The 12,292-nt window shown below is 51.6% G+C and overlaps 1 long non-coding RNA gene and 5 other non-coding genes across 12 annotated transcripts in view; all 6 read left to right on the forward strand.

Moving 5' to 3' along the window:
- The window catches only part of LOC100848941 (uncharacterized), a 132,902-nt gene that overhangs the window by 65,311 nt on the left and 55,299 nt on the right, over window positions 1-12,292 (forward strand). For all 7 annotated transcript variants that reach the window (XR_009492073.1, XR_009492074.1, XR_009492075.1 and 4 more), the window contains 4 exons: window positions 3,020-3,166; window positions 5,468-5,618; window positions 7,920-8,070; window positions 10,372-10,522. This is a non-coding gene — a long non-coding RNA (uncharacterized lncRNA). The remainder of the gene's footprint in view (window positions 1-3,019; window positions 3,167-5,467; window positions 5,619-7,919; window positions 8,071-10,371; window positions 10,523-12,292) is intronic.
- Window positions 944-1,037, forward strand: LOC112443278 (small nucleolar RNA SNORD116). Its single transcript, XR_003031622.1, has one exon. It is a non-coding gene; the product is annotated as a small nucleolar RNA SNORD116 (small nucleolar RNA).
- Window positions 3,402-3,493, forward strand: LOC112443269 (small nucleolar RNA SNORD116). The gene has a single exon (XR_003031613.1). It is a non-coding gene; the product is annotated as a small nucleolar RNA SNORD116 (small nucleolar RNA).
- Window positions 5,854-5,945, forward strand: LOC112443270 (small nucleolar RNA SNORD116). Its single transcript, XR_003031614.1, has one exon. It is a non-coding gene; the product is annotated as a small nucleolar RNA SNORD116 (small nucleolar RNA).
- Window positions 8,306-8,397, forward strand: LOC112443271 (small nucleolar RNA SNORD116). Its single transcript, XR_003031615.1, has one exon. It is a non-coding gene; the product is annotated as a small nucleolar RNA SNORD116 (small nucleolar RNA).
- LOC112443272 (small nucleolar RNA SNORD116) lies at window positions 10,758-10,849 on the forward strand. Its single transcript, XR_003031616.1, has one exon. It is a non-coding gene; the product is annotated as a small nucleolar RNA SNORD116 (small nucleolar RNA).

Raw genomic sequence — 12,292 nt, forward strand, 5'->3', positions numbered from 1 at the left:
TAGTTTTAGCTGACATGTCTCATGGTACATGGCATTCACACAGTTGCTCTGCCAGGCGACCTTGGGCAGTCAGGTTTATGTTCATAGTGAGAGGGCATGGGTCGAAGAGATCATGAGCCCATGCCCTATTTCAACAGCCCCTCAGGATGAAATTTTGCATGGAGCTTGTGGACAGTGGCAGGCATCATCTGCCATTTTGTTGGACAGCAGAAAGTCAGGTTTCTGTGGTGAAGGCACACGTGTTAAGACACCAAGGCCTTTGGAGTGGGACTCTGAGTCCTGGAGACACCTGGAAGGAGTTTCAGAGGCACACCCAGAGTCTTGAGGCACATTCTTCTTGGTACACTGGAACACACACACACAGACCCATATCAAATCCCCTGCCACACACACATACTCAGACAGACAGACACCGATAGGAACTTTAAGATAATTTCCTACCTTTTTTGCTATAGGTACGTATCCAGTCATACATGAGGGATCGAGGTAGTTCAGAAGCAGATGCAGGCTTTACCTCAGGGAACCATGGACACCGATATTATTCATTGAGAACCCGGGTGCACATTTGAAGCATGCTTGTGCTTTCCTTTGACTTGTCAGGAGAAGTTGCCAGGTATGACTGTAGCTTACAAGAATCCCTGCCTGTGATTCAGTGAATGGAGGTGCAAGAGAGTCCTGCAAGAAGTGTGGCAGAAACAGCTTGCAGTTTCTGCTTTTTGGATCACTAAGGATGGTACGCCTTCCTCTGCCCCAAGATGTGTCATGAATTTAGGGCTTCCTGGGATTGCCTGAGTACGTATAAGTGCAAATGGACTTTTCCTCTTGCCAAGAAGCCTGGGGGCTCTGAATTCTCCTAGCTCCTGGAGGACTCCCAGGTCATTGGCTCCTTCTTGGAGCAGCCCTGCCTGCCCTGCTGAGGTGTGCAGTGAAGCAGCACATACTCGGATCAATGATGACAACTTTCATATGCATTCCTTGGAAAATCTGAACAAAATGAGTGAGAACTCACTACCATCTCCTCATCAATACTGAGCTCTAGCATGTTGCCTCCCATGAAGCTAGGGTTGGGGCTAGTTATCAATTAGGGCCAGCTTAGACTTGGTCACACACATGCATACAGTACCTGGGTCACCTCCATTTGGTTGTCTTCTTTCTTTGGGTGGCCCTTATAAATGAGTTCAGTTTGTCTCTGGCTTCAATAATCTAGCCTGTGATGTTCTCCTCTGTTATGATGTGTGTGCAGTTACCAGAGGTAATTGAAGCCATTTGAAGCATCTGAGCATATGATCTGCCATTGAGTTTCACTGACCCCCCTGCTGCCCATTGCCTGGTGCTCTGGAGAAAAGCCAAGTTTTTTCACTCATGATTCATACGGCAGATTTGGCCTCAGCTGGCTTCGATGTCATTTTTTTCTCCAGGAAGGCATGCTGCAGATTTTTTCCTGATATTAAGAGGAGATCAATGGTCAGAGCATCCAGCAGGTGGGCCAAGCCAATGGCCCTTCTTCTGACTGTTTCTTTGGTTGTTGTCTGAATGAGCACTGGTGTTGGGAGACTGAGCCTGGCAGATGCCTTAGAACATTTCCGAGGATGGAAATCCTGTGTCGATGGGAGGGAACTGCACGTTGCCCTGAGAGGGGGTGCAGATGCTGGGGCAGAGCAAAGCTTGGGGAGTGTGCAATGCACCTCAAATGGTGGTGGAACCCATGGGTGGATGGGCAAGTGGATGTATCAGTGACTCAGTTAAGTTCCATGAAGTCTGTGTTGCTTTCAGTTAAGATTGGAGTGAGTGTGGGGAAGCACCATGGTGGCAGGTTCATAAGATTCATGGACCCTCCAACAGTTGGCCTCTCCCGTGATAGTTCCTTTGCAGCAGACCTCTGAAGCTGGGAGTGGTTTCCAGTCTGGTGTCATATCTTGTCCTGTCCAGGGTGTCAAGTATGAGGAAGATGGGATATTTTCTGTCCATCCTGCCTCGTTCTCCCCTTGTGTTTGGCGTGAAATTGTGCCTCAGGATATCCCATTGTCATTTGTAAATCCAGCCCACCTATCCTTGTCTGAGTTTAGGGGGTCTTCCTAGAAATCAGGGAGCAGGATCCTGTGGAAAAAGGGGAGTTGGCAGCCCATGTGAGTGGGCAGTTGTAGGGGCAGGAGAGGCTGTCTGGCGTGGGGCTCATTTTGTCATTTGGCCCCACTGGTGCAGGGAGGCTGTGCTCTCCTGTGTTCCTGGCCTCTGGCCAGAGGCGTCATGTAGATTCATTCATCATGCCTCTTTGCTGGATTCTGTGATGGCATGGCTGATGGTGTCCAGATGGTCAGGGACAACCTGATTCTCATGTTGTGTCTGAGTTCATGGCAGTGATGTTACTGCCTTACAAAGAGAAAGTCAACATACAAGTGACCCGGTTGCTTTAAAGGGTGGAGCCCCAGCATCTCTACCCTTCAGAATGTTTGCAATGGCCTTTAGCTCTTTGTGCTGTTCAAGGAAGGTCTTCTAGCACGGCTGTTGGCTAGGAAGTCTGCACCCTCATGTGTCAACCAGGCTAAGTACAAGTGTCCATTGGGACCCCTTTGTTGCAGGGCTGAAAGAGCCTTTTTTCATGGATATACAACCTGTCGGAAAAGGAACTTATTATCATGGAAGCCCTCAGGTAACTTTTATCCTTCCCTGTGCTGGCAAGTCCATTGTGAGCAGAATAGGTGCGAAGGGCAGTGGCTATTAGGCCAAGGGGGCTCAGTTCCCTCCAGGGTTCTTGGGGGACATCCTTAAGCTTTCAGTGGGAATGGCAAAAGAAGAGAAATTGTAGGACCTGAGACCAGGGAATTGGCAGATTGGTGCTATTTGTCCTGATTGGTATCCATGTGCAAATACATTCACATTTGGCTGTTGACACACCAGGCCGAGGTGCAGCAGTTGAATAGTAGATTCAAGAATGAGGGCAACTCTCCTGGAGGCCTTTCCTCTTTCCCCGTACACCTGTTGCTCTTCCTCATGCATGCATGTGTTTTCTCACCTCAAGCCAGATTGAGTTGCCCAGGATGGAAGACCATTGTCAACAGGGAACCCGTCACACATTCTGTGAATCCCAGCCTGGTGAGACAAGGAGCATGAGCCCTGGGGGCCATTGTGCATGCAGCTCCATCTGTAAGATGGAACACCCGTGGAGGTAAGTGGTCCTTATTTGAGGAAACCTAGTGGTTTGGCCCCAGTGATCTGGGCATGGGATCTGTGCTCTCACCTTCTGGGGTTTCCCTAGGGTATGCCAAGTCCCAGGGCCCAAGGCTTGGCTGCCCCAAGGCTGCAATCTGCTCAGTCCTGAATGCTGACCTGATCAAGCTCACTGACCTTCCTGGGATGGAGGTGGTGACTTTGCTCATGCAGCACCTAGAGCACACGTGCTTGGATCGATGATGACTCCCACAAATGCATTCCTTGGAAATCTGAACAAAATGAGTGAGCCATCACTACCGTCTCCTCATCGGAACTGAGGTCCAGCACGTGATTTCCAGTGGATCGAAGGGCCAGGGTCACATGTCATTTGCTCCCTGGGGCGTGAGCAGCCAAGTGTGCAAGCTGAGGGTGGTGGCCTGGTGGTATGGAGATGAGCCATGAGGAAAATGCCCTGACCTCCCAACCTCGGGATATGGCTAGGGACCATGAGTCATCTCTGGTTACATAAGGCTAACCAAGGCTTTTGTCTCCTGGTGTGTATGATTCTATTGGTAGCAGAGAAGTGGAAGCCATTTGAGAGTATCTGGACTGCCACTGAGTTTGTCAGCCACACTGCCTTTGCCTGAAAGTGTTTTCACTCATGTCCTGAAAGGAGTCATGGCTTCGGCCAAGTTTCTATGTCATGTTCTTCTGGGGGACGGGATGCCGCATAGTTTTCTCCTGATGGTCAGAGGAGATCATTGGGCAGAGTGTCCAGGAGGTGGGCCAAGCTGATGGCCCCTCGTCCGCTTGTTTCTTTGGTTGGTATGTGAGTGGGCACTAGTGTTGGGAGAGTGAGCCTTGCAGATGCACTAGGGCATTTCCAAGGATGAAAGTCCTGAGTCAACAGGAGGGACCTGCACATTGCTCTGAGGTGGGCAGTTGCCGGGGGAGAGCAAAGCTTGGGGATCGTGAAATGTACCTCAAGTGGTGGTGGAACCCATGGATGGATGGGCAGGTGAATGGATCGGCAAGTCAGTCAGGTTCCCTGAATTCTGGGTTGCCTTCAGGTTTGGTTGGAGTGAGAGTGGGGAAGGACTGTGGTGGCAGGTTCATAGGTTCATGGACTATTGAACAGTTGGCCTCTCCCGTGATTGGTTTCCTTTGCCGCAGACCTCCAGAGCCATAAGTGGTTCCCCAGGTGGTGTCTTATCTTGTCCTGGCCTGGGCGTCATATGAAGCAGAGGGGATGTTTTCTGTCCATCTTGCCATGTTCTCCCCATGTGCATGGAGTGAATTTGTGCCTCAAGACATCCCAGTGTCATTTCTATTCCCAGCCCACCTATCCTTGCCCAAGTGTAGGAACTCTTCCCAGAAATTAGCTGGCAGGGACCCTGTGGAAATAGGGGAGTCAGATGAGGGGCTACAGTTTTAAGGGCAGGAGAAGCTCTCTGGTGTGGTGCTTAGCAGCAAGGCTGTGCTCTTCTGTGAACCTGTAGCCAGAGGTGTTATGTGAGTTCAATCATTGTGCCTCTTTGCTGAGTTCCGTGGTGTCATGACTGGTGTTTCAGGATGGTCGTGAACAACCTGAGTTTCATATTGTGTCTGGGCTCATGGCAGTGATGTTAACTGGCTCAAAAAGAACAAGGTGGCATGACAAGTGACTCAGTTGCTCTAAAGGGTGGAGCCTCAGCATCTTTGTGCTTTGGAATGGCTCCAATGGCCTGTAGCTCTTCGTGTTTTTCAAGGAAGGGCTTTAGCATGGCTTTGACCAGGAGGCAAGCACGCTCATGTGTCAACCAGGCTGAGTCCACTGGGGCCCTTTTGTCATGGGGCTGAAAGCCATTTTTCATGGATATGCTGCATATCAGAGAAGGGGCTTAATGACATGGAGGCCCTCAGGTACCTTTTATCCTTTCCCATGCTGGTGAGTCCATTGTGAGCAGAGTAGGTGCCAGGAGTGGGTGTGTTTCCCTGGAAGGTCAATGGCTATTAGGTGAAGGGGGCCCCATTCACCTGAGGGGGTCTCGGGGTTCTTGGGGGACATCATTAAATTGTGTTGGCCAGGACGGTACGTGGAGTGGAATTGCAGGCCTGAGACCAGGCAGTTGGCAGATTGGCATTCTTTGTCCTGATGGTCCCTTGACTCTGAATGTATCCGTGCACCAACACATCCCGGTTTGGCTGCCTACACAGCACACCTTCTTGCAGCAATTGAATGGTAGATGCCAGAATGATTGGCAGTGCTCCCGGAGGCCTGGCCTCTTTCCCCAGTACACCTGGTGCTCTTCCTCACACATGTGTTTTCTTGCCCCAGGCCAGGTTGAGTGGCCCAAAATGGAAGACTGTTGGCAACAGGTTACCCATCGCATATTCCATGATAGCCAGCCTCTCGAGATGAATATCATGAATCCCCAGAGACAACTGGACAAGTGGGCCTTGCGTGTACAGATGGAACAACCATGGCGGTAAGCGGCCTTTCGTCAAGGAGACCTAGTGGTTTGGCTCCAGGGATCTGGGCATGGGCTTCACACTCTCACCTTCTGGGGTTTCCCTGGGGCATGCAAGGTCCCAGGGCCTGAGGCTTGGCTGCCCCAAGGCTGCAATCTGCTCAGTCCTGAATGCTGACCTGATCAAGCTCACTGACCTTCCTGGGATGGAGGTGGTGACTTTGCTCATGCAGCACCTAGAGCACACGTGCTTGGATCGATGATGACTCCCACAAATGCATTCCTTGGAAATCTGAACAAAATGAGTGAGCCATCACTACCGTCTCCTCATCGGAACTGAGGTCCAGCACGTGATTTCCAGTGGATCGAAGGGCCAGGGTCACATGTCATTTGCTCCCTGGGGCGTGAGCAGCCAAGTGTGCAAGCTGAGGGTGGTGGCCTGGTGGTATGGAGATGAGCCATGAGGAAAATGCCCTGACCTCCCAACCTCGGGATATGGCTAGGGACCATGAGTCATCTCTGGTTACATAAGGCTAACCAAGGCTTTTGTCTCCTGGTGTGTATGATTCTATTGGTAGCAGAGAAGTGGAAGCCATTTGAGAGTATCTGGACTGCCACTGAGTTTGTCAGCCACACTGCCTTTGCCTGAAAGTGTTTTCACTCATGTCCTGAAAGGAGTCATGGCTTCGGCCAAGTTTCTATGTCATGTTCTTCTGGGGGACGGGATGCCGCATAGTTTTCTCCTGATGGTCAGAGGAGATCATTGGGCAGAGTGTCCAGGAGGTGGGCCAAGCTGATGGCCCCTCGTCCGCTTGTTTCTTTGGTTGGTATGTGAGTGGGCACTAGTGTTGGGAGAGTGAGCCTTGCAGATGCACTAGGGCATTTCCAAGGATGAAAGTCCTGAGTCAACAGGAGGGACCTGCACATTGCTCTGAGGTGGGCAGTTGCCGGGGGAGAGCAAAGCTTGGGGATCGTGAAATGTACCTCAAGTGGTGGTGGAACCCATGGATGGATGGGCAGGTGAATGGATCGGCAAGTCAGTCAGGTTCCCTGAATTCTGGGTTGCCTTCAGGTTTGGTTGGAGTGAGAGTGGGGAAGGACTGTGGTGGCAGGTTCATAGGTTCATGGACTATTGAACAGTTGGCCTCTCCCGTGATTGGTTTCCTTTGCCGCAGACCTCCAGAGCCATAAGTGGTTCCCCAGGTGGTGTCTTATCTTGTCCTGGCCTGGGCGTCATATGAAGCAGAGGGGATGTTTTCTGTCCATCTTGCCATGTTCTCCCCATGTGCATGGAGTGAATTTGTGCCTCAAGACATCCCAGTGTCATTTCTATTCCCAGCCCACCTATCCTTGCCCAAGTGTAGGAACTCTTCCCAGAAATTAGCTGGCAGGGACCCTGTGGAAATAGGGGAGTCAGATGAGGGGCTACAGTTTTAAGGGCAGGAGAAGCTCTCTGGTGTGGTGCTTAGCAGCAAGGCTGTGCTCTTCTGTGAACCTGTAGCCAGAGGTGTTATGTGAGTTCAATCATTGTGCCTCTTTGCTGAGTTCCGTGGTGTCATGACTGGTGTTTCAGGATGGTCGTGAACAACCTGAGTTTCATATTGTGTCTGGGCTCATGGCAGTGATGTTAACTGGCTCAAAAAGAACAAGGTGGCATGACAAGTGACTCAGTTGCTCTAAAGGGTGGAGCCTCAGCATCTTTGTGCTTTGGAATGGCTCCAATGGCCTGTAGCTCTTCGTGTTTTTCAAGGAAGGGCTTTAGCATGGCTTTGACCAGGAGGCAAGCACGCTCATGTGTCAACCAGGCTGAGTCCACTGGGGCCCTTTTGTCATGGGGCTGAAAGCCATTTTTCATGGATATGCTGCATATCAGAGAAGGGGCTTAATGACATGGAGGCCCTCAGGTACCTTTTATCCTTTCCCATGCTGGTGAGTCCATTGTGAGCAGAGTAGGTGCCAGGAGTGGGTGTGTTTCCCTGGAAGGTCAATGGCTATTAGGTGAAGGGGGCCCCATTCACCTGAGGGGGTCTCGGGGTTCTTGGGGGACATCATTAAATTGTGTTGGCCAGGACGGTACGTGGAGTGGAATTGCAGGCCTGAGACCAGGCAGTTGGCAGATTGGCATTCTTTGTCCTGATGGTCCCTTGACTCTGAATGTATCCGTGCACCAACACATCCCGGTTTGGCTGCCTACACAGCACACCTTCTTGCAGCAATTGAATGGTAGATGCCAGAATGATTGGCAGTGCTCCCGGAGGCCTGGCCTCTTTCCCCAGTACACCTGGTGCTCTTCCTCACACATGTGTTTTCTTGCCCCAGGCCAGGTTGAGTGGCCCAAAATGGAAGACTGTTGGCAACAGGTTACCCATCGCATATTCCATGATAGCCAGCCTCTCGAGATGAATATCATGAATCCCCAGAGACAACTGGACAAGTGGGCCTTGCGTGTACAGATGGAACAACCATGGCGGTAAGCGGCCTTTCGTCAAGGAGACCTAGTGGTTTGGCTCCAGGGATCTGGGCATGGGCTTCACACTCTCACCTTCTGGGGTTTCCCTGGGGCATGCAAGGTCCCAGGGCCTGAGGCTTGGCTGCCCCAAGGCTGCAATCTGCTCAGTCCTGAATGCTGACCTGATCAAGCTCACTGACCTTCCTGGGATGGAGGTGGTGACTTTGCTCATGCAGCACCTAGAGCACACGTGCTTGGATCGATGATGACTCCCACAAATGCATTCCTTGGAAATCTGAACAAAATGAGTGAGCCATCACTACCGTCTCCTCATCGGAACTGAGGTCCAGCACGTGATTTCCAGTGGATCGAAGGGCCAGGGTCACATGTCATTTGCTCCCTGGGGCGTGAGCAGCCAAGTGTGCAAGCTGAGGGTGGTGGCCTGGTGGTATGGAGATGAGCCATGAGGAAAATGCCCTGACCTCCCAACCTCGGGATATGGCTAGGGACCATGAGTCATCTCTGGTTACATAAGGCTAACCAAGGCTTTTGTCTCCTGGTGTGTATGATTCTATTGGTAGCAGAGAAGTGGAAGCCATTTGAGAGTATCTGGACTGCCACTGAGTTTGTCAGCCACACTGCCTTTGCCTGAAAGTGTTTGCACTCATGTCCTGAAAGGAGTCATGGCTTCGGCCAAGTTTCTATGTCATGTTCTTCTGGGGGACGGGATGCCGCATAGTTTTCTCCTGATGGTCAGAGGAGATCATTGGGCAGAGTGTCCAGGAGGTGGGCCAAGCTGATGGCCCCTCGTCCGCTTGTTTCTTTGGTTGGTATGTGAGTGGGCACTAGTGTTGGGAGAGTGAGCCTTGCAGATGCACTAGGGCATTTCCAAGGATGAAAGTCCTGAGTCAACAGGAGGGACCTGCACATTGCTCTGAGGTGGGCAGTTGCCGGGGGAGAGCAAAGCTTGGGGATCGTGAAATGTACCTCAAGTGGTGGTGGAACCCATGGATGGATGGGCAGGTGAATGGATCGGCAAGTCAGTCAGGTTCCCTGAATTCTGGGTTGCCTTCAGGTTTGGTTGGAGTGAGAGTGGGGAAGGACTGTGGTGGCAGGTTCATAGGTTCATGGACTATTGAACAGTTGGCCTCTCCCGTGATTGGTTTCCTTTGCCGCAGACCTCCAGAGCCATAAGTGGTTCCCCAGGTGGTGTCTTATCTTGTCCTGGCCTGGGCGTCATATGAAGCAGAGGGGATGTTTTCTGTCCATCTTGCCATGTTCTCCCCATGTGCATGGAGTGAATTTGTGCCTCAAGACATCCCAGTGTCATTTCTATTCCCAGCCCACCTATCCTTGCCCAAGTGTAGGAACTCTTCCCAGAAATTAGCTGGCAGGGACCCTGTGGAAATAGGGGAGTCAGATGAGGGGCTACAGTTTTAAGGGCAGGAGAAGCTCTCTGGTGTGGTGCTTAGCAGCAAGGCTGTGCTCTTCTGTGAACCTGTAGCCAGAGGTGTTATGTGAGTTCAATCATTGTGCCTCTTTGCTGAGTTCCGTGGTGTCATGACTGGTGTTTCAGGATGGTCGTGAACAACCTGAGTTTCATATTGTGTCTGGGCTCATGGCAGTGATGTTAACTGGCTCAAAAAGAACAAGGTGGCATGACAAGTGACTCAGTTGCTCTAAAGGGTGGAGCCTCAGCATCTTTGTGCTTTGGAATGGCTCCAATGGCCTGTAGCTCTTCGTGTTTTTCAAGGAAGGGCTTTAGCATGGCTTTGACCAGGAGGCAAGCACGCTCATGTGTCAACCAGGCTGAGTCCACTGGGGCCCTTTTGTCATGGGGCTGAAAGCCATTTTTCATGGATATGCTGCATATCAGAGAAGGGGCTTAATGACATGGAGGCCCTCAGGTACCTTTTATCCTTTCCCATGCTGGTGAGTCCATTGTGAGCAGAGTAGGTGCCAGGAGTGGGTGTGTTTCCCTGGAAGGTCAATGGCTATTAGGTGAAGGGGGCCCCATTCACCTGAGGGGGTCTCGGGGTTCTTGGGGGACATCATTAAATTGTGTTGGCCAGGACGGTACGTGGAGTGGAATTGCAGGCCTGAGACCAGGCAGTTGGCAGATTGGCATTCTTTGTCCTGATGGTCCCTTGACTCTGAATGTATCCGTGCACCAACACATCCCGGTTTGGCTGCCTACACAGCACACCTTCTTGCAGCAATTGAATGGTAGATGCCAGAATGATTGGCAGTGCTCCCGGAGGCCTGGCCTCTTTCCCCAGTACACCTGGTGCTCTTCCTCACACATGTGTTTTCTTGCCCCAGGCCAGGTTGAGTGGCCCAAAATGGAAGACTGTTGGCAACAGGTTACCCATCGCATATTCCATGATAGCCAGCCTCTCGAGATGAATATCATGAATCCCCAGAGACAACTGGACAAGTGGGCCTTGCGTGTACAGATGGAACAACCATGGCGGTAAGCGGCCTTTCGTCAAGGAGACCTAGTGGTTTGGCTCCAGGGATCTGGGCATGGGCTTCACACTCTCACCTTCTGGGGTTTCCCTGGGGCATGCAAGGTCCCAGGGCCTGAGGCTTGGCTGCCCCAAGGCTGCAATCTGCTCAGTCCTGAATGCTGACCTGATCAAGCTCACTGACCTTCCTGGGATGGAGGTGGTGACTTTGCTCATGCAGCACCTAGAGCACACGTGCTTGGATCGATGATGACTCCCACAAATGCATTCCTTGGAAATCTGAACAAAATGAGTGAGCCATCACTACCGTCTCCTCATCGGAACTGAGGTCCAGCACGTGATTTCCAGTGGATCGAAGGGCCAGGGTCACATGTCATTTGCTCCCTGGGGCGTGAGCAGCCAAGTGTGCAAGCTGAGGGTGGTGGCCTGGTGGTATGGAGATGAGCCATGAGGAAAATGCCCTGACCTCCCAACCTCGGGATATGGCTAGGGACCATGAGTCATCTCTGGTTACATAAGGCTAACCAAGGCTTTTGTCTCCTGGTGTGTATGATTCTATTGGTAGCAGAGAAGTGGAAGCCATTTGAGAGTATCTGGACTGCCACTGAGTTTGTCAGCCACACTGCCTTTGCCTGAAAGTGTTTTCACTCATGTCCTGAAAGGAGTCATGGCTTCGGCCAAGTTTCTATGTCATGTTCTTCTGGGGGACGGGATGCCGCATAGTTTTCTCCTGATGGTCAGAGGAGATCATTGGGCAGAGTGTCCAGGAGGTGGGCCAAGCTGATGGCCCCTCGTCCGCTTGTTTCTTTGGTTGGTATGTGAGTGGGCACTAGTGTTGGGAGAGTGAGCCTTGCAGATGCACTAGGGCATTTCCAAGGATGAAAGTCCTGAGTCAACAGGAGGGACCTGCACATTGCTCTGAGGTGGGCAGTTGCCGGGGGAGAGCAAAGCTTGGGGATCGTGAAATGTACCTCAAGTGGTGGTGGAACCCATGGATGGATGGGCAGGTGAATGGATCGGCAAGTCAGTCAGGTTCCCTGAATTCTGGGTTGCCTTCAGGTTTGGTTGGAGTGAGAGTGGGGAAGGACTGTGGTGGCAGGTTCATAGGTTCATGGACTATTGAACAGTTGGCCTCTCCCGTGATTGGTTTCCTTTGCCGCAGACCTCCAGAGCCATAAGTGGTTCCCCAGGTGGTGTCTTATCTTGTCCTGGCCTGGGCGTCATATGAAGCAGAGGGGATGTTTTCTGTCCATCTTGCCATGTTCTCCCCATGTGCATGGAGTGAATTTGTGCCTCAAGACATCCCAGTGTCATTTCTATTCCCAGCCCACCTATCCTTGCCCAAGTGTAGGAACTCTTCCCAGAAATTAGCTGGCAGGGACCCTGTGGAAATAGGGGAGTCAGATGAGGGGCTACAGTTTTAAGGGCAGGAGAAGCTCTCTGGTGTGGTGCTTAGCAGCAAGGCTGTGCTCTTCTGTGAACCTGTAGCCAGAGGTGTTATGTGAGTTCAATCATTGTGCCTCTTTGCTGAGTTCCGTGGTGTCATGACTGGTGTTTCAGGATGGTCGTGAACAACCTGAGTTTCATATTGTGTCTGGGCTCATGGCAGTGATGTTAACTGGCTCAAAAAGAACAAGGTGGCATGACAAGTGACTCAGTTGCTCTAAAGGGTGGAGCCTCAGCATCTTTGTGCTTTGGAATGGCTCCAATGGCCTGTAGCTCTTCGTGTTTTTCAAGGAAGGGCTTTAGCATGGCTTTGACCAGGAGGCAAGCAC

This window comes from Bos taurus, chromosome 21 (assembly GCF_002263795.3).
Source record: "Bos taurus isolate L1 Dominette 01449 registration number 42190680 breed Hereford chromosome 21, ARS-UCD2.0, whole genome shotgun sequence".
Classification (NCBI taxonomy): domain Eukaryota; kingdom Metazoa; phylum Chordata; class Mammalia; order Artiodactyla; family Bovidae; genus Bos; species Bos taurus.